This window comes from Schistocerca nitens, chromosome 10, assembly GCF_023898315.1.
Source record: "Schistocerca nitens isolate TAMUIC-IGC-003100 chromosome 10, iqSchNite1.1, whole genome shotgun sequence".
In the NCBI taxonomy this organism is placed as follows: Eukaryota; Metazoa; Arthropoda; class Insecta; order Orthoptera; family Acrididae; genus Schistocerca; species Schistocerca nitens.
Window position 1 is genome coordinate 148814105 of NC_064623.1, and position 20776 is coordinate 148834880.

A 20776-nucleotide genomic window follows, 5' to 3' on the forward strand; every position below is an offset into this window, starting at 1 on the left:
CCGTACAGCTTTTACATCCCATGTATTGATGGAATATAACAGATGCATTTTTAGCATCTGTATGTGACACTCGATCCGAAGGTTCATTGTCTTCTTCATTGTCATCGTCATTTGTGCGAGTTAAAGCCTCAGTGATTTGGTCGTCAGTTAGTTCTGCTTCTGATTAGCTGGACTGAACTTCTCATTCACGTCACTGGGCTCAACGTCCGATTGTAAAGACAGCGTCACATGCAATAAATCAGTTTTACACACTTCACTATCGTAATATTTCTGGCTTTACAGCTACCATATTCGGCTACAAGAGGCTCTTCTTAGAGCAGTCAAGAAGGCGGCAGTGGCAAGATGACGTAATGTGGTGTGAGGTACCGATGACAGATGGTTTGTTTGGCACGGGTATCATGAGGAAGACAGCCTAAAATGTGGGCTCTCTCCGCGATTGGCTGATGCATGTGGAATTAGCGCGGCACAATGAGAAACTTCTGTTATTAATATAGAGTAACGAATCACTGAATTTACTTGCAGTTCATATAAAAGCATCTCTCAATAGCAGACTGTCATTCCATTGTTTCAGAAGTGTTAATTACCAGCAGAATAGTAAACAGTTGCTAAGCGAAAAGGCAGAAGAAGCACTTCGGAGATCTTCGGATCTCGCCTAACTTGTGTGGCGGGCGAAATGGATCGGCTGCAAGATCATAGAGCTGGTTCGGCAGTCTCGGAAGACAGACATGTTGTCTGTCTTGGCCGATATCGACTGTGAACTTAATTAGCAGTCTCTGGTTGTTTGGACATGTTGTTGTTGTGGTCTTCAGTCCAGAGACTGGTTTGATGCAGCTCTCCATGCTACTCTATCATGTGCAAGCTTCTTCATCTCCCAGTACCTACTGCAACCTACAACCTTCTGAATCTGCTTAGTGTATTGATCTCTTGGTCTCCCTCTACGATTTTTACCCTCCACACTGCCCTCCAATGCTAAATTTGTGATCCCTTGATGCCTCAGAATATGCCCTACCAACCGTTCCCTTCTTCTAATCAAGTTGTGCCACAAATTTCTCTTCTCTCCAATTCTGTTCAATACCTCCTCATTAGTTATGTGATCTATCCATCTAATCTTCAGTATTCTTCTCTAACACCACATTTCGAAAGCTTCTATTCTCTTCTTGTCTAAACTATTTGTGGCTACACTCCACAGAAATATTTTCAGAAACGACTTCCTGACACTTAAATCTATACTCGATGTTAACAAATTTCTCTTCTTCAGAAACACTTTCCTTGCCATTGCCAGTCTACATTTTATATCCTCTCTACTTCGACCATCATCAGTTATTTTGCTCCCCAAATAGCAAACCTCCTTTACTACTTTAAGCGTGTCATTTCCTAATCTAATTCCCGCAGCATCGCCCGATTTAATTCGACTACATTCCATTATCTTCGTTTTGCTTTTGTTGGTGTTCATCTTATATCCTCCTTTCAAGACACTGTCCATTCCATTGAGCTGCTCTTCCAGGTCCTTTGCTGTTTCTGACAGAATTACAATGTCATCGGCGAACCTCAAAGTTGTTATTTCTTCTCCATTGATTTTAATTCCTACTCCGAATTTTTCTTTTGTTTCCTTTAGTGCTTGCTCAATATACAGATTGAATAACATTGGGGATAGGCTACAACCCTGTCTCACTCCCTTCCCAACCACTGCTTCCCTTTCATGCCCCTCTACTCTTATAACTGCCTTCTGGTTTCTGTACAAATTGTAAATAGTCTTTCGGTCCCTGTAGTTTGGATAAGTAACTGAAAAAAATTGATGGTAACTATGCAAACAGGCAGTTCATTGTTTTGTTTATTTTTTATGAAGGAGAATTGAAATTATTTGTGATTGAATGAAATGAAATGAGCGTATGGCATCGTTGGCCGGGAGGCCCCATTCGGGGAAGTTCGGCCGCCAAGTGGAAGTCTTATTTCAGTCGACGCCACATTGCGCGACTTGGGCACCGGTGATGAGGATGAAATGATGATGAGAACAACACAATACCCAGTCCCAGAGGGGAGGGACTCCAACACGGCCGGGAATCGAACCCGGGCCCGCTTACATGAGAGGCGAGCACGTTACCACCGAGCTAAGCAGACGGACTATTTGTGATTCATAAAGTGGAATATAACTGTGAAGTTCCTCGTACTGCGTTAATAAAAAGCGAGTGGCATCCCGTATAAACAAACTAATTGAAGATTTTATTATTCATACGATATCAGTTCCTCGCTAAGAGTTTACTACAGCCTCAAGATAACGGATTCACGACCTACGTGCTGTTTTCTGCGTTGTGGACAACCACTATAGAAGACTGCAAGTTGGTGAACATTAATTAGAACTTATGCATTCCACTCATGACGGTGGAAGCAAATAGGCACCTCGCGTGTTCTGAAAACTTATTACAAATGAGATCAGTGACACGTCATCTGTGGTACACAGAGCAGGTATGAAGGAGAGAAATTTTCAAGGGAAGAGGTTTACAATGCGCTCGTATATATCACTCTTTCTCTTCCAGCTTGCCATAATACACTCCTGGAAATTGAAATAAGAACACCGTGAATTCATTGTCCCAGGAAGGGGAAACTTTATTGACACATTCCTGGGGTCAGATACATCACATGATCACACTGACAGAACCACAGGCACATAGACACAGGCAACAGAGCATGCACAATGTCGGCACTAGTACAGTGTATATCCACCTTTCGCAGCAATGCAGGCTGCTATTCTCCCATGGAGACGATCGTAGAGATGCTGGATGTAGTCCTGTGGAACGGCTTGCCATGCCATTTCCACCTGGCGCCTCAGTTGGACCAGCGTTCGTGCTGGACGTGCAGACCGCGTGAGACGACGCTTCATCCAGTCCCAAACATGCTCAATGGGGGACAGATCCGGAGATCTTGCTGGCCAGGGTAGTTGACTTACACCTTCTAGAGCACGTTGGGTGGCACGGGATACATGCGGACGTGCATTGTCCTGTTGGAACAGCAAGTTCCCTTGCCGGTCTAGGAATGGTAGAACGATGGGTTCGATGACGGTTTGGATGTACCGTGCACTATTCAGTGTCCCCTCGACGATCACCAGTGGTGTACGGCCAGTGTAGGAGATCGCTCCCCACACCATGATGCCGGGTGTTGGCCCTGTGTGCCTCGGTCGTATGCAGTCCTGATTGTGGCGCTCACCTGCACGGCGCCAAACACGCATACGACCATCATTGGCACCAAGGCAGAAGCGACTCTCATCGCTGAAGACGACACGTCTCCATTCGTCCCTCCATTCACGCCTGTCGCGACACCACTGGAGGCGGGCTGCACGATGTTGGGGCGTGGGCGGAAGACGGCCTAACGGTGTGCGGGACCGTAGCCCAGCTTCATGGAGACGGTTGCGAATGGTCCTCGCCGATACCCCAGGAGCAACAGTGTCCCTAATTTGCTGGGAAGTGGCGGTGCGGTCCCCTACGGCACTGCGTAGGATCCTACGGTCTTGGCGTGCATCCGTGCGTCGCTGTGGTCCGGTCCCAGGTCGACGGGCACGTGCGCCTTCCGCCGACCACTGGCGACAACATCGATGTACTGTGGAGACCTCACGCCCCACGTGTTGAGCAATTCGGCGGTACGTCCACCCGGCCTCCCGCATGCCCACTATACGCCCTCGCTCAAAGTCCGTCAACTGCACATACGGTTCACGTCCACGCTGTCGCGGCATGCTACCAGTGTTAAAGACTGCGATGGAGCTCCGTATGCCACGGCAAACTGGCTGACACTGACGGCGGCGGTGCACAAATGCTGCGCAGCTAGCGCCATTCGACGGCCAACACCGCGGTTCCTGGTGTGTCCGCTGTGCCGTGCGTGTGATCATTGCTTGTACAGCCCTCTCGCAGTGTCCGGAGCAAGTATGGTGGGTCTGACACACCGGTGTCAATGTGTTCTTTTTTCCATTTCCAGGAGTGTATGTAAGAAGAACACTGTCACTAATTTATAAAAGAAAGGCTTGCACAACAACACTTATTGATAGAGTTAGAAACAAGTTATTTCATACTAATACTGATCGAACGATCGCACCTAGCAACGGCAGGTGTGAACAGATCCATATCGCATACGACGACTCACCAACAGGCCCTGTAGCAGCAGCTCGTATACACAAACACCGGAAATGGGATCTTCAGACGGGAGTCGGACCCTCCGAGGTCGCATTGGCGAGGATCTACTGTAGTTGTCAAATGCAACAATACATCTACTGCTTTTCAAAGGTGATCACAGTTCAAGTACAACCCTTTCACCAAGAGGAATTTTGGCGTTATTATCTTCCACTTTTCCACAACAGATCTGGAACATCGGTAGGTAGCCTGTCTTAGCATCAGCCAGGCACAACAGTTTGTAACCTCTTTTTATAGCCGGCCGCTGTGGCCGTGCGGTTCTGACGCTGCAGTCCGGAACTGCGAGGCTGCTACGGTCGCAGGTTCGAATCCTGCCTCGGGCTTGGGTGTGTGTGATGTCCTGAGGTTAGTTAGGTTTAAGTAGTTCTAAGTTCTAGGGGACTTATGACCTAAGATGTTGAGTCCCATAGTGCTCAGAGCCATTTGAACCATTTGAACCTCTTGCGGGGCTGTTGACGCACGCGAACAGGCAGAAATCATGGCCGACAAGGACACAGGACACAAAACAGTTTGACTGAGGATTGTGGTTCAAATGGTTCAAATGGCTCTGAGCACTATGGCACTTAACATCTGAGGTCATCAGTCCCCTAGAGCTTAGAACTGCTTAAACCTAACTAACCTAAGAACGTAACACACATCCATGCCCGATGCAGGATTCGAAGCTGCGATCGTAGCGGACACGCGGTTCCGGACTGAAGCACCTAGAACCGCTCGGCCACACCGGCCGACTGATTGTGAAATATTATATCCGGGATTGTGAAAACTGTATCAGTGATATAGAAAACTGTATCGAGAGACAGCTGAGCCGATAATGGCGGAAGAAATAAGTGAAAGCGAAAAAGCTGCGATGTTAAAACAGTTTCACGACTCTCTCACTGGAGGACACCAGGGCATAGAAAGGGCCTACGAGCGAATAAAGAAATACCGTGTGTGGAACGGTATGAAGAAAGTTATAGAGGAAGTGTCCGAAGAACAAGTGCACTCGGAAAAACATAAAAATGCCTCTAGAAATCACGAAACCACCTGAACACGTTTCCAGAAGGTGTGATAGTTCCATTAATTCAGACGAACAGCGGAAGCAACTTTATTCTAACGTTTCAAGATGCGACGACGAAGTTTATCGTAGCTGAACCGATTGACAGGCAAGATGCCGATACAGTAGCGCGCAGATTATACTAAGGTATGGGATACCGTCAGTATTGTTAAGTCATATGGGAAATAACTTCATGAGTGTGTAAATTTCTGCGTATTGAAAAGATTCAGACAACCAGCTACCACCTCCAAACAAACAGAGCGTTAGAAAGGACGTACCGAACGTTAACGGAGATTTTGCGGCATTATGTGAATAGAGCGCAGACAAATTGGAACAGTTGGGTTCCATTTGCGGTTTTTGTATATAATACGACACTGCACAGTGCGACAGGATATTCGCCACATGAGTTGTTCTTTGGAAGAATATGTAATATTCCAGGGATGCTACAGATAAAAATGGTTCAAATGGCTCTGAGCACTATGGGACTTAACATCTGTGGTCATCAGTCCCCTAGAACTTAGAATGCCCGAGGCAGGATTCGAACCTGCGACCGTAGCGTCACGCGGTTCCAGACTGAAGCGCCTAGAACCGCACGGTCACACCAGCCGGCCCTGCTACAGATAGATCCGGCTGGAATGAGGTACAATTTTGACGATTATGTGGCAGAGCTATAGGAGCGCATGCAAGAAATGTACCGGTGTGCGAGAGAGCATAATGCGCAATCTAAAATGAAGAATGAGGATTACTGTGACAGATCGCAGAATGCCAAGGAATTTCGTTGTGGGGATAAAGTTCTGTTGTTTGATGAGAGCGTACAAAGAGGCAGATCGCGTAAGTTATATACGCAATAGCGAGGTCCGTACACTGTTGTGCGAACAAAGGGGCCGAATGTGGTAACCTGCCTGAAACGAAACAAGTATCTTACGGTTCACGCCAATAGACTGAAGCTGCTTTTCTAATTCCAGATGTCGGCCCCGTACTGCATCGCCGGCGGTACTCTCATGCTCACAGTAATTGAGCACAATAGACAAGAACCATATACGCACGTAACGAAATTCCAGACGTCACCTGGACTGTGAAATATCGTGTAGCTAGGGCCTCTCGTCGGGTGCAAGTCTTTTTAGCTGTCGCCATTTCTGCGACTTGCCCGTCGATGGGGATGAGATCATGATGATGATGAGGACAACACAACCCCCAGTCGCCGAGCGGAGAAAATCTCCCACCCAGCCGGGAGTCGAACCCGGGCCCCTTAGCATTGCATTCCGTCGCTCTGACCACTCAGCTATCGGGTCGAACATTCGAGCTGTATTACGATAGCATTGGGGAAGTGAAACTTTACAGAGTAACTTGGAAAGTTGTGAGTTATTTCAGCTTGATGGAACTGAAAGAAAAAATTGTGCACACCGAGGTTCTCGCGAGGCGGGCAATTACGTATTGTACGGAGAGATTAGCGTTACTGAACATGAGTGCAGCAGAGCATAAAAGTGCAGAATTTGCATGAAATTGGCACATGCGAAAAACTGAAAAGGTGCAGGGACTAATTGGACAATTAGCACGGCATGAAACCCGTACAAAGAAACGTTGTTGTTGTTGTTGTGGTCTTCAGTCCTGAGACTGGTTTGATGCAGCTCTCCATGCTACTCTATCCTGTGCAAGCTTCTTCATCTCTCAGTACCTACTGCAACTTACATCCTTTTGAATCTGCTTAGTGTATTCATCTCTTGGTCTCCATCTACGGTTTTTACCTTCCACGCTACCCTCCAATACTAAATTGGTGATCCCTTGATGCCTCAGAACATGTCCTACCAACCGATCCCTTCTTCTAGTCAAGTTGTGCCAGAAACTTCTCTTCTCCCCAATCCTATTCAATACCTCCTCATTAGTTACGTGATCTACCCATCTAATCTTCAGCATTCTTCTGTAGCACCACATTTCGAAAGCTCCTATTCTCTTCCTGTCCAAACCATTTATCGTCCATGTTTCACTTCATACATGGCTACACACAAATACTTTCAGAAATGACTTCCTGACACTTAAATCTATATTCGATGTTAACAAATTTCTCTTCTTCAGAAACGCTTTCCTTCCCATTGCCAGTCTACATTTTATATCCTCTCTACTTCGACCATCATCAGTTATTTTGCTCCCCAAATAGCAAAACTCCTTTACTACTTTAAGTGTCTCATTTCCTAATCTAATTCCCTCAGCATCACCCAACTTAATTCGACTACATTCCATTATCCTCGTTTTGCTTCTGTTGATGTTCATCTTATATCCTCCTTTCAAAACACTATCCATTCCGTTCAACTGCTCTTCCAAGTCCTTTGCTGTCTCTGACAGAATTACAATTTCATCGGCGAACCTCAAAGTTTTTGTTACTTCTCCATGGATTTTAATACCTACTCCAAATTTTTCTTTTGTTTCCTTCACTGCTTGCTCAATATAAAGATTGAATAACATCGGGGATAAGGCTACAACCCTGTCTCACTCCCTTCCCAACCACTGCTTCCCTTTCATGACCCTCGACTCTTATAACTGCCATCTGGTTTCTGTACAAATTGTAAATAGACTTTCGATCCCTGTATTTAACCCCTGCCACCTTCAGAATTTGAAAGAGCGTATTCCAGTCAACATTGCCAAAAGCTTTCTCTAAGTCTACAAACGCTAGAAACGTAGGTTTGCCTTTCCTTGATCTTTCTTCTAAGATAAGTCGTAGAGTCAGTATTGCCTCACGTGTTCCAATATTTATACGGAATCCAAACTGATCTTCCCCGAGGTCGCCTTCTACTAGTTTTTCCATTCGTCTGTAAAGAATTCGCGTTAGTATTTTGCAGCTGTGGCTTATTGAACTGACTGTTCGGTAATTTTCACATCTGTCAACACCTGCTTTCTTTGGGATTGGAATTATTATATTCTTCTTGAAGTCTGAGGGTATTTCGCCTGTCTCATACATCTTGCTCACCAGATGGTAGAGTTTTGTCAGGACTGGCTCTCCCAAGGCCGTCAGTAATTCTAATGGAATGATGTCTACTCCCGGGGCCTTGTTTCGACTCAGGTCTTTCAGTGCTCTGTCAAGCTCTTCACGCAGTATCGTATCTCCCATTTCATCTTCATCCTCTTCCATTTCCATAATATTGTCCTCAAGTACCATAAAGAAACGATGGATCTTAAATTTTATGGGCGAGGTCACTTAAAGTTTGATCGGAACCCTAAACGAAAATGACGCTACGTATTTCAAGGCGAAGATAGACATCTTAGAAGGAGAACAGAAACATCTGCTCAGACTTTCGAAGGAGCAAGTGACTGTAGGTAAAGCTACCTTGACTAGCTTTAACCGGCACATAGTAGAATTTGAGAACAGTACTGACAAAGGGTTGCAGAAAGCACTTATTTTGATCACTGTTAATGAACAGTTAATACATCTCACGTGCATATTTAATGAGCTAGTGCGGGAAGACGGCTGTTAATATCAGCAATTGTTAACGCTCAGGAAGGCATTCTAGAGCCACATCTGATCAATCCAGTAGAGATCGTGAAGTATCTAGAACTGATAAAAGACGACATCAAGAATAAGCAGTTCCCCGTCGCACTTTTGGGCGACAGCGGGTATCAGTTGATCAGAATTATTGATGTAGCTGGAAACATCTTAAATTACGTGCTGAATATCCCGCTAGTAGAGGACAATGTGTACAACCTCTAGCGAATAGTACCGTTACCGTCAGAAGTGGACGAAACAAGGCGTTTATTTATCTTTATTGCCCCTAAGAAAGAGCTACTGCTAATTGATGACGCGAAACGGCAGTATGCGAAAAAATAACGAGCAGTTACAGCGAAAAACAGTAAATCAGAGCCTCAGAATATGCAAAATGGTTTTCATTCTCTTGTTTACGTATGATGATGAGAGATTAGAGGCGAAGATGCTGTAACCAGTGCGAGAAGTTCCGAAGGATTGCGTGCAAAATTAATGGTATTGAGTGAAAGTCTATGGACACCACTAAGTAATAATGAACGGCTGTTTGTTGCCCCAATGGATGGCATTACCGTCATCTATCACGAAGGAAGACCCACAGATATCGTGCACCAAGATACAGGGAAATTGAATTTTTTAGGTAAATGTCGTGGATTTACAGCTCAAATGGTGACACAACCTGAACATATAATACGAATAAATCTCCCTAGTAGTGGCGTTGTGCCAAACTTGAGTATGGAAATAGATTGCTGCATAGTAAACAACAAACAGCCTGTAGTTAGGCAGCTAGATGACCTAACTTCTCCAGGACATAAGTTTGATGAATTGCAGAGTGAAATTGAGTATAAGGAGAGAAGTGCATTCAGAACTTTCTCGTTCAGTCAGTTTTATTTCAGGAGTTTCACGGGCTCTGGTGTGGCGATAATGGTAATTATTTGTTGTCTATGCAAGTACTGTAAATGTTGAAATGACTATTTTAAAGTTGTATTCAAAATTATGGGAGATAACTGTTGCAGAAAAATATTTGTTAAAAACACTATCGTAAATCAGCGCCCAGCTGGAGATGTAGTAAGATATCGTCCTACAAGGGGGACATCGGAAGACAGTGAAGAGATGATTTTTGATAGACCTGTACTGCCTGCTAGACATGTGCGCAGTGATGTTATCTGTCAAAGAGTTAAAACGGACAAAAGCTGAAAGTGTTGACATAGTGTCTATCAAAGTGTTAAACCGGAAGAAAGTCTGAAAATAAAAACAAGAAAAAGAAATTCAGTGCTTCCTTTGTCATGAAATAAAATTGTAATCATGTTAGGAAGTGTGCAACAATAAGTGTAATTGATAATGAAGCTGATCGTAAAAGTGATTGTAAAATAAAAGTGTATGCTCATCCAACCAGAAAAGTAAATTGTAAAATGAAAATGTATACTTATACTATGATAGATGATGTGCGATGTCCCCTACTGTAAAGTGAAATGTATGTATAAGAATGTAACAGTGATGTAAAGTGTGAAATGTAAATGTGTTCTTTTATAGGAGAAGATTGACTTATATATATATCACTGTGGAAAACTGTAAACATTTATGCATGCCATAAAACAATTGTGTATGCTTCCCATTATAAAGAATGAATAAAACATGTAACAAACTTGAAAAAAATTTGTAGTTGCTGAGGACAGCGCCCTTAAATTTTTCCTTAAGGGAGGGGGGGGGGGGGGGCGAGGTGTCACATGTTAAAAATACGCAACGCCTAACAGGCGGTAGAAGAGAAGCCAGAGCGAGTACAAGTTCTTTTGAGGGTACAAAGATGGCGCCTCAGGATGGGCGTTGGCCGGAAATGTGACGTAGAATCACGAGGTATCACGTGGGGTCACATGGCGAAGCGCGTGGCGCGACTCAAGCGTTGGCGATGACCTTATATGGCAACATGCGAGGCCCGCAAGGGCGGTGGCCAGACGCCAACGTGGAAGGGGTCGGTGCAGTCTATAAAGGCGGCAGCGGGGGGACCGGGGGGAGTTCAGTTCTGACAGCGGACCAGGAGGGAGCTCCGTGCAAGTCAGGCCCGGGACTTGTGTAGTTTTGCTCTGGCTCTGTTCGCACCTCTGAATTAGCCTCGTAGCTCCCTCCATACGTGTATTTACACGCACTGGATTAGTGTGTCATTCATTCAGTTTTGCTCCAACGAGCAATTAAAGATTGCAGTTATCCAAGCCCTGTTTGTTTGTTCGTATATTTCCGACCGAGTTCCATACTCCTTAAAAACATCCTGTTAGCTTTCTCCACGTAGCTAACTGGACGGACCATCCTCCCCTTTTCTTATGTCATTAGGCGTCTAGATCGCTCGCTGGACGCGCCAATATTCCCGACCAAGCTGACATTGTGCACAATCACTGCATCAAAGTCGTCACCACTGTCGATCTCATACCTGAGCTGTGTTTCCCAAGGACATTTCATGTTGCTGATGTCGACAAACTGGTGCGCATCATCGACTTCCTTAGACATTTCGGATTTTCGCCCTACATTCACTGCTACACCAAGCATCTGGCGTACTAATTCCAGGCTCGTTTGACACTGCACCTTCCATGCTGCCTACACAAGACCCCTCCCACGCTCCGTCCCCGAGTGCTCTATGCTATCAACCCAGCTCAGCATTTTTCTAGCCGAGTTTTCACTCAAACACTCCGTCATCAACACTCTTCGGGCGCATAGTGCCTCACTATGTCAACAGTTTGACGCTGCATCAGCATGGCTGGCACAGGCTCTTTGCACAGTATGCCAGTTTTCTTACACAACTTCTTCACAACCGAGTGATGTGGCTGCTATCAAGTCTGTTCTATCTTCACCACTATCGATGTCTCAGGGCTCCAAGGTCAGTTACATTTGTCTCCCCAGTGTCTCACACTATTCCCTCCTCGTGCTCTGACTTTGCTGCTCCTCAAGTGAGTTGCAACTACATACTCGTAGCAGCGATCTCTAATGGCATGCGCCACAGAATTAATACAACAGAAGGTCCATCCACATGTCATAAGGCGCACTGCCGTTTACCCCCCAAAAGTTATGACATGCCAAGTCAATCACCAGCAGACTAATCGACACCACAGCCAATCGCCCATCAGACAGCAACTGGTCTTCCCTGATTCATCTTGTCCAGAAGAATGATGACTTGTTTCGTCTGTGCGGTGGTTACTGGGTCCTGACCTCTCGAACTGATAACTACTCAGTCTCTCACATTCAAGATTTTGCTCAATTACTTAACACTGTATGGGTGCTTAGTGTTCTGGACTGCTGCAAAGCTTCAAGATTAAGAAATTCCGCTTCATGCCTTATGGCCTCAGAAATGCGGCCCAAACGTGGCAGCGATTTATTGACTCTCTCTTGCATTCGCATACACTTATCCTAGTGAAATTTTAAGTTTTTCATCTACCATTGATGAGTATGAACAGCACATACTAGTCAAGGCGACGCTGCACCGCAACAGCGTCGAAATCAATCATGAAAAGTCACAACTGACGTGTGACAGTGTAACCTTCCTGAGTTATACCATTTTGTTTGACGGCATCCGACTGATGTCTGACCTTGTCGAGCTCATTCACAACCAGTCTCTACCTACGAACTACCATAAACTGTATAGATTCCTCGGTATCAAAAATTTTACCGCCACCGCCTCCCACATGCCACCTCTCTCCACGGCCCCCTTATTGACAACACCCTCATTGGTAAGAACACCTCAGGCAGTAGGATGGTGCCATGGACAAACGACATGATCGCAACTTCGAGTCATTCGAGATCGCCCTTACCCATGCTGTCACACTGGCTCACCCAGTGGCTGAAGGTCACATCTCAGTTACCGCAGGTATAAGTGACACATCGATTGGCACAGTACTGCAGCAGCATATTGGTGAAGCAACTGAGCCTCTTCAGTTCTTTTCTGAGAAACTTTCGCCCTTTCAGCGTACATGGTCAACATTCAACCAAGAACTTTTTGCCATCTATAAGGCAATTAAACGCCTTCACAATGATTTCGAGGGACGCAAATTCACCATCTGCACAAACAACTGTCTGCTGGCTGACGCCATCCATAACCCTGGAAAGGACATTCCTCCTCAAAGGCTCAGGACCTCATCTGCCAGTATTCCACAAATTTACAGTATATACGTGGGTCCAGTTACTTTGTCATGGGCTATTTGTCCGACATAAACATTATCTCGAAACCGCTCGACACGAACGAGTTGGCACACTCACAGGTAAACAATGCGGAGGTAGCTGAAATGTTGATGGACACAAAATGCTCTTTAACGCTGAAGCGTCAACTCCTCTAGGGTTCCCCACACCCATCATGCATGACATCTTGGAAAGCATGCACCGCCCAGTAGTGCCTGCCCCTCTAGACCAGACGATCTGCATATTCCTGCAAGGACAGCCCCATGTGGAAATCAAAGTTACCACGAAAATAATCGCTGAATGCTTCGTTTTGCCAGGAATAAAAAACGAATGTCATCCTTAAACACACACACACATTCCATGCCAGAGGAGTCTAGTGGGATGGCCTGCCAGCCCCCTCTTGAACAATTCAACATCCCCAAGAGTCACCTACACCACATCCGTATTGACGTTGTGGGATCAATAGTGCCTCAAGATAGTTTTCGCTGTATTCTATCATCGGCCAAGTTATGTGGTGGATTGAAGCCATTCACTTTTCTGACACTAAAACTGAAATGGTGACCCATGCTTTTATTAACGCCTGGATTGCCCGCTTCAGGTGCCTTTCCTCAATTACAACTCACTGGGGCCGCCAATTTGAGTCCTTGCTCTTCTCAAAACTTTTCGAACTGCGCGCTGTTCACATTTTCACAACACTACTTATCACCCACAGAGCAATGGTCTCATGAACAATGACACACTTCAGGTCACACAAGTGTCACAGCAGTTCATGGTCAGCAACACTGCTACCATGGACCATTTAGGGATATACACTGTTTACAAGGAGGATCTCCAGACGTCACACACAAACATCCAGTATGGTGAACCCTTGCCCCTGTTACTCCCCCACAGAATGATGAGCTTCTGGAACTTATTGATCACACACAGACAAATATCAAACACATCCTTATGCCACATTCTCTACCCCATATTTTTGTCCACAAAGAACAAGCTACTTGTGATTATGTGATGCTCTGTGATGACTCGGTTTGTGCATCACTTCATCCTCCTTACTCAGATCCTCAAGAAGTCTTCACTCCCAGACAGAACAGCTTCGACATCATACTTAATAGCAAACGTCAGACGGTCTCGGTGAATCAATTGAAACCCAGCTGGTCACTCTCCAATGACCTTACTCAGTCCACACCTACTGTCATTCCGAACACATCCAACAATCCCTCCCCTCCTTCCACGGTCTCAGCTTTGTCTTTCAGTCATATGATGTACAATATGTGCTCTGACAGTGAGTCATTCCCCCTCGAGGTGTCCATCTTGCCCCCCAGTGTTTTGACTGACGTGTGCAACAGTAGTGAAGTACTGTGTGTCGACCACCCTCCCTCCCAACGCCACTACACTCCTGACTCCCTCTGTGTCCACTGTTAATGTCACTGGTGTCAACGTCAAGGACCTCTCTATTGAGATCAGGAGTGGGCAGCCTTTGTATCGTCTTCTCACAACCACATTGAGACGATACTTTCACCATGCACATCTGCTTCCTGAACTCTTTCGAGCTTCCATCCAATGCCGACCTGGATCTTAGTTCAGCGAAAATTTCCTCTGACAGCTGACTGTCCATCATCGTCCCCATTCGACATCACTCTGGCCAATGACCTCCCACGCTCCTGCATGGGACATCAAGTTTGTCGATCTAAGTGGATGTGAGATTTTGTCGTCGATGGCATCGCCTGCTCTGCACCTGCCCAGTGCTCTGCAATTCCTGGGGGAAGGGGGAGACTCTATCGCGACCATCGACCAACAGAGCACTGTCGTGTATCTTTGATGTTATGATCTATGTCTCTGCCCTCTTCATCATTGTGTCTGCATGTCAATTGAATTGCGCTCCTATGTGCCATTATCGTTTTTGACCATGAATCGTTTTTTGATTATTTCCATCCTGTACCATATCGTCGTTAGGAGTGGAATGACCGTGAATACAAGTCGGCATTATCAAGTAAAAAATCTGCAGCTCTACACAGTAGCACAGGTGAAAACGAGTCTGCTGACCACACTCTCCATGCAGACCTGATTATCATTCAAAAAAATGGTTCAAATGGCTCTGAGCACTATGGGACTTAACATCTATGGTCATCAGTCCCCTAGAATTTAGAACTACTTAAACCTAACTAACCTAAGGACATCACACAACACCCAGTCATCACGAGGCAGAGAAAATCCCTGACCCCGCCGGGAATCGAACCCGGGAACCCGCGTGGATTATCATTCGGCTTCAAGTTTGTTGCTTCACGTCATCCCCTTTCCTTTATACCTGTATGGTCGCGGCAGACGGATCATATCACAGTAGGCATCGGCTGACTCATTGGAGTGGCGTTACAGCGACTGCTATCGAATGTAGGGTGCTTCTTTACTGCTGGCTTAGAGTCAAGCAGGTTTCGTGAGCTGTAGAAATCTCACTGCAGTTGTGCTCCCGTGATATTTTCATCCGTTCTTGGTATTTCTCGTGCAAGATGGCCACCTTCTCATTCCAGGGGGGGGGGGGGGTTTCCAGTAGGCTAATGCTCACCCACATACTGCTGTTGTAACCCGGCATGCTCTACAGGTTGACGACGTGCTGCCTTTGCCTGCTCAGTCACCAGATCTGTCTCCAATTGACAACATACCGGACATCATAAGCCGACAACTCCAGCATCATCCCCAAACAGCAATAACCAAACATGTCTTGACCTACCAAATGCAACAGGTATGGAACCCCACCCCACAAACTGAGATCCAGCACCTGTACAACACAGTGTAAGCACGTTTGCGTGCTTGCATTCGACGCTCTGGCGGTTACACTGGTTATAAATGTACCAGCATTTCACATTTGCAATCGCGCATACGTTAACTGGTGATCTACCAATGTTAATCACTTAAATATAATACCTAGACAACTGTAATCCCGAAATTTTATTACTCTATGTAATTATCTCTTGGTACAGCCATTTCTTTTCCGTCAGTGTATTTCACGGGTTTTGTGAAACAGCTTTACCCTTAGCAGTTAGCATAATTGAGTAATCATTCATAATTGCTATTCAGCTAACTTTAGGCACCGTTATTATTGTTAGTTAAGGTATTGAGACGATTCGGGGTCTTTGGCGTTGGGTGCTCCTGGGGCATCGTTCGGTGTCGAAAGACACCCTTTCCATGAGTTTCAACCCTCGCAAGCAGTCGCTCAGAATCTGCAGCGCCGTGCTTCCCGCCATGGAGCTCCTCTGTGGCGAGGTCCCATAGTTTTTATCAACGTAGAATTATGTATGTCGAACGAAGAAAAAAGAAAAGTCTGACGACAGAAATTTGTCAGACAAGATGTTCTTGTGAAACGACTAAGTCGTAATCCGAGCTGTAAACTGAGTTTGAGTTATAGTCTTCCCAATAAACCAGATTTAGTCCAGAGTATATGTCTGTTCTCCTTCATAGTAAAAGTAGCTTTACTGGAAGAACAGCTGGAAGAAGGGTCATTCCATGTCAAGTGTCCTAGAATAAAAATTGGTCCCCACTCGATCATCTCAGATTCCATTCAAAACTTGTTTTTGTGTACATGTAATGTGTTAGGTCAATGTGCCAAATTTTGGCTCAATTGTTATAGTGGTTTCAGAGCTATGGCTAACTTAGTGGACCCATACGAAGTCACAAAGGGCACAATGTGAAGAATTGGTTAACTTTGTTATAACTTTGTGCAACTTCTGTGATATCTATCACTCTGAATTTTTGTATCATAGTACAACTTTTGTTGCTGAATCCAGTTAAAGCATTCAAATTCCTCAGGAATGACTATCCATTATGCTACTTGGTCTAAAATTCCCTTGCAAAATTTATCGCGCAAGGCTCAAGCCCTACTTTAACCATCCTTTACTATAAGGGAAAAGCAGCTGGAACCTTGATTTTTGGGCTGCTATCCAACAACCAGGTGCTCACTATACTACACCAGTATTAGCATTTATGAGTAAATAGTTCTGATTTTATTGACCCTTGTCTCAAGTGTCAAATTGGAAATTGGAAATTTCTAGCACTTTCCAGGATCAGTTTTCTATATTGCTATCAACTCTGATCTTCTTTTTATTGACGCCACTGAAAACATCACATTTTGTTCTACAAGGGCCTTAAAAAAGTAGAATGGTAATTTTCCATACAAGGCGTTTAAAATAGATTAAAAGAAACATAAGCTGTTACGCTTACCGCATGTGTTATCGTGTTGGCAGCGGTTGTGCTGGAGAATGTCAAGACACTTGTGATGTGATTTGTTAGTACAAATTATTTGCACTGTGATACTTTTGTTTCTCTGATGTGCAGGTACAGCTGTTTCATATATGGGTTCCAGAAACTTCTGGAAATTTGATATGCAGGTATGACTGTTTTATAACAGGGCATGTGTTCCAGAAATTTCTGAATATTTGGTATGCATGTATGACTGTTTTATGAAACAAGGCGTGGATTCCAGAAACTTATACGCAGGTACAACAGTTTTATAACAAGGCACTAGAAACTTCCGGAATTTTCTGTAATGTTCTGGAATCTTCTCCAGTATTCTCATTTTATATGTTCACACTATATAAGATGTAATTTGATTTGGGTATCATTCATGTTCTATGCAAACTGTCAATCATTGTACCATTTGTAGTTATTACCAGTGAATGTTTACCTTGCATCTTGGTTCCTTCAAGCCATTGTTGAATCATTGCTGAAGTTACAACTTGTTACGGCTTCAAACAATGGGAAATATGGACCTAGAGCAGTGCACCATTGGACAAAGCAACAAGTGTGTCATTTAACTAAGTTCACCAAGGACAAACGCCTTCTAAAGTCAATTAGTGACCTCTCTGAGGAGGATCGGAATTTGCTGATTCGACGAGATGGATTGCAGCTTGATTGTGATGCCAAAATATGTTTACATCATAAAGCAGAACAGCTGACCAGGTTTCAATATCTGCAGAAATCACGCTGCAATCCATTTCAAAATAAGAATCATGTGTTCAACAAAGTCCTGCGTCCTGTTGATTTGGAACTGGCGACTTTTTGAAATAACCTGTAACAGTTAATGTTAAACCTGGACAGAAGCTTTGCCCTACTTGTAGAGTTGACATCAATGCAAAAAAGGCCAAGCCACTGCCATCATCAGAGTCTGATGAAGATGATGCTTCAGTTGCTTCAGACAGCTTGAACTCTAGCTTTGTTGGTGTGTCACCACTAAAACATCAGCAAGTTTCAAACCGGGATTCTAGTGGATATACAAAACGAAAGATAAGGCAAGTTCAAATGGTTGTGGCCAACAAAATTGCTGAAATTGGCGGGCTTACAGCAGATGATGTCATAGGACCGCAACCAGGTCAAAAAAGCCACGACTGCTCTTCATACAAAATTCTGAGAAAATTCAGGTTTTAACTTTGGCCCCTAGCAGTTGGAGCATTAAAAAAAACGATGGAAGAATTCAATGTGTCTGAGCGAATGGTGAAAATTGCCAGAAATCTGGAGGAAGAGAAAGGCATACTAGCGAAGCCAGATCCAAAGAGAGGAAAGGCTTTGCAAGAAGATATTAAGGAAAGTGTAGCAAAATTCTATGACAGTGACAAAGTCAGCCGAAACTGCCCTGGAAAAAAGTACTTTGTTGCCATAAGGACACCAGCTGGCCCAAACGTTCATGTGCAGTAACGTCTGCTGCTTTGTACCTTGAAAGAAGCCTATCAAGGATATTGCAGACAAAATTTACCAGAAGTCGGCTTTTCCAAATTTTGTGAGCTCTGGCCAAAGTGGCTCATCACAGGTGGTTCAGCAGGAACACACTCACTTTGTGTTTGTACAGCTCATCAAAACGTCAAGTTGATGCTCGCAGCGATGGATTAGAAGTCTTGGAAAGATTTGTAGAAGCTGCATTTGAAGGGAACGACATTGATGAAGCAACTGAATACAAGGAATGGATACACACTGGCCGAGATACCCTGAAGACAAAGCAGTCAACGATTGAAGAATTTATCCAAAACATTGTGACGAAAACTGTGAATCTTTCACTCCATCATTACATAGCAAAGCATGAAAGCAACTACCTAAAAGAAACCAAAGAAAATCAAGAATGTGGAAAGCTGGTTGTTCTGATGGATGTTAAGAAATTATTCATTTATTATGCAGGACGCTGTACAAGGCTTCCATTGGGAAAATAGTCAGGCCACATTACGGCTCTTTGTTATTTATTACAAGGCTTCGACTGGAAATATCGAGCCTCTTAGCTTCTGCATCGTCTGTGATTGCTTGCGACATGATACAGTAGCAGTTCATATTTTCTGTTCCAAGCTAATTGATCACCTGCGAACCCACTTTCCAGTGCTGAAGCACATCAGCTATTTCAGCGATGGATCAACTGCCCAATACAAAAATTTCAAGAACTTCATGAATCTATGTCAGTACTATAATGACTTTAGTATCAGTGCAGAATGGAACTTCTTCGCCATAACCCATGGAAAGCCTCCATGTGATAGTATTGGGGGCACAACAAAGCGATTAGCAGCAAGATCAAGTCTCCAAGTCTCCAGATCAGATTCTAACATCAAGTGATCTATTCAGATTTTGTGACGAAAAACTTCACAGAATCAAATTCCTTTTCGTCACAAAGGAAGGCCTTCCAAGAAAGGAGATTTGAAAATGGTTGCATGGTTGCAGGGACCAGAGAAAACCACTGCTTTAGACCAGTCGATGAAAAACGGTTACATATTAGCAGATTTTCCAATGACACAGCGTCATTTATTGCAAATGTTGATCAATCAGCATACTTCTAGAGTGTTCCAGTTGACAGTATCCAATCTGGGCAATACATATCCTGCATTTGTGACAGCAAATGGTGGGTTGGAAACATCTGTGGCACATCATTGGAAGAACGAGATGCCTTAGTTTCATGCATCCACATGGTCCAACTAATTCATTCCATTGGCCCCTAAGGAAGGGTACCTGCTGGAGCCCAGAGCAGCAGATAATCGGCGTTTTGCCATCTCCAAGTGCCAGTTTCGGGGGTTGAAGGTACACTTACCCATCAGAGGTGCTGAAGAGCATTAAAGAGAATTTTAGAGCCATGAAAATGGTTTATGAACTCCACCAACAAATTTATGATGCTTGGTTCTTTTTGTGAACTTACTGCTTTGTTATGTTCGCAACAATGTTGTTTAGTTGCTCATTTTTGTATTTCCTTCAGTAAAGCTATTCTGTCAAGCACGCGGTATGCGCGAAAGCTAAGGTATCTTTGAAGCGCGTTTAAAAACCTTATATGGAAAATTACCATTCTACTTTTTAATGCCCCTTGTAGCAAAAAATGAGCTCTTTCCAATGGCGTGAGTTAAAAGAAGATCAGAGATGGTAGCCATATTTAAAAACAGGTCTTGAAAAATGCTGTAAATGTGCAATTTTCAATTTGACACTTGAGACAAGGGTCAATAAAATCAGAACTATATATTCATAAATGCTAATACTGGTGTAGTACAGTGAGCACCTGGTTGTTGGCTAGCATCTCAAAAATCAAGGTTCCAGCTGCTTTTCCCTTGACCCAGAGAAGGAGGTTCCGTCTGGTATAAGAAAAAAGCAAACTTCAAGACAATGGAGATCCTCACAGACTACTGCTGTTTTTCTGGTACTAGTATTGAAAAATAAGGTTGTCTTCGTGGTGCTTCAACTGGTAGTGCAGTCTGGAAGACGCGTGCATGTGCGGCGCGATCGAGAGAAATGGTTTTGATCTTTCGGTTCACCGCAATGTCCAGCGTTCACGCGCCTCTTAGTAAAACATGGTGCAGGTAGCACGCACAGTATAAGGACGATGCAATGAATATTTCGCACCGTCTATATGTAGCATTACGTGAAAGCAACTGTCCAAATCGTGATGCATATAACAGGCTGGCGTACCACGTGTGGAAGCTTTGTGAGCCGAATGTG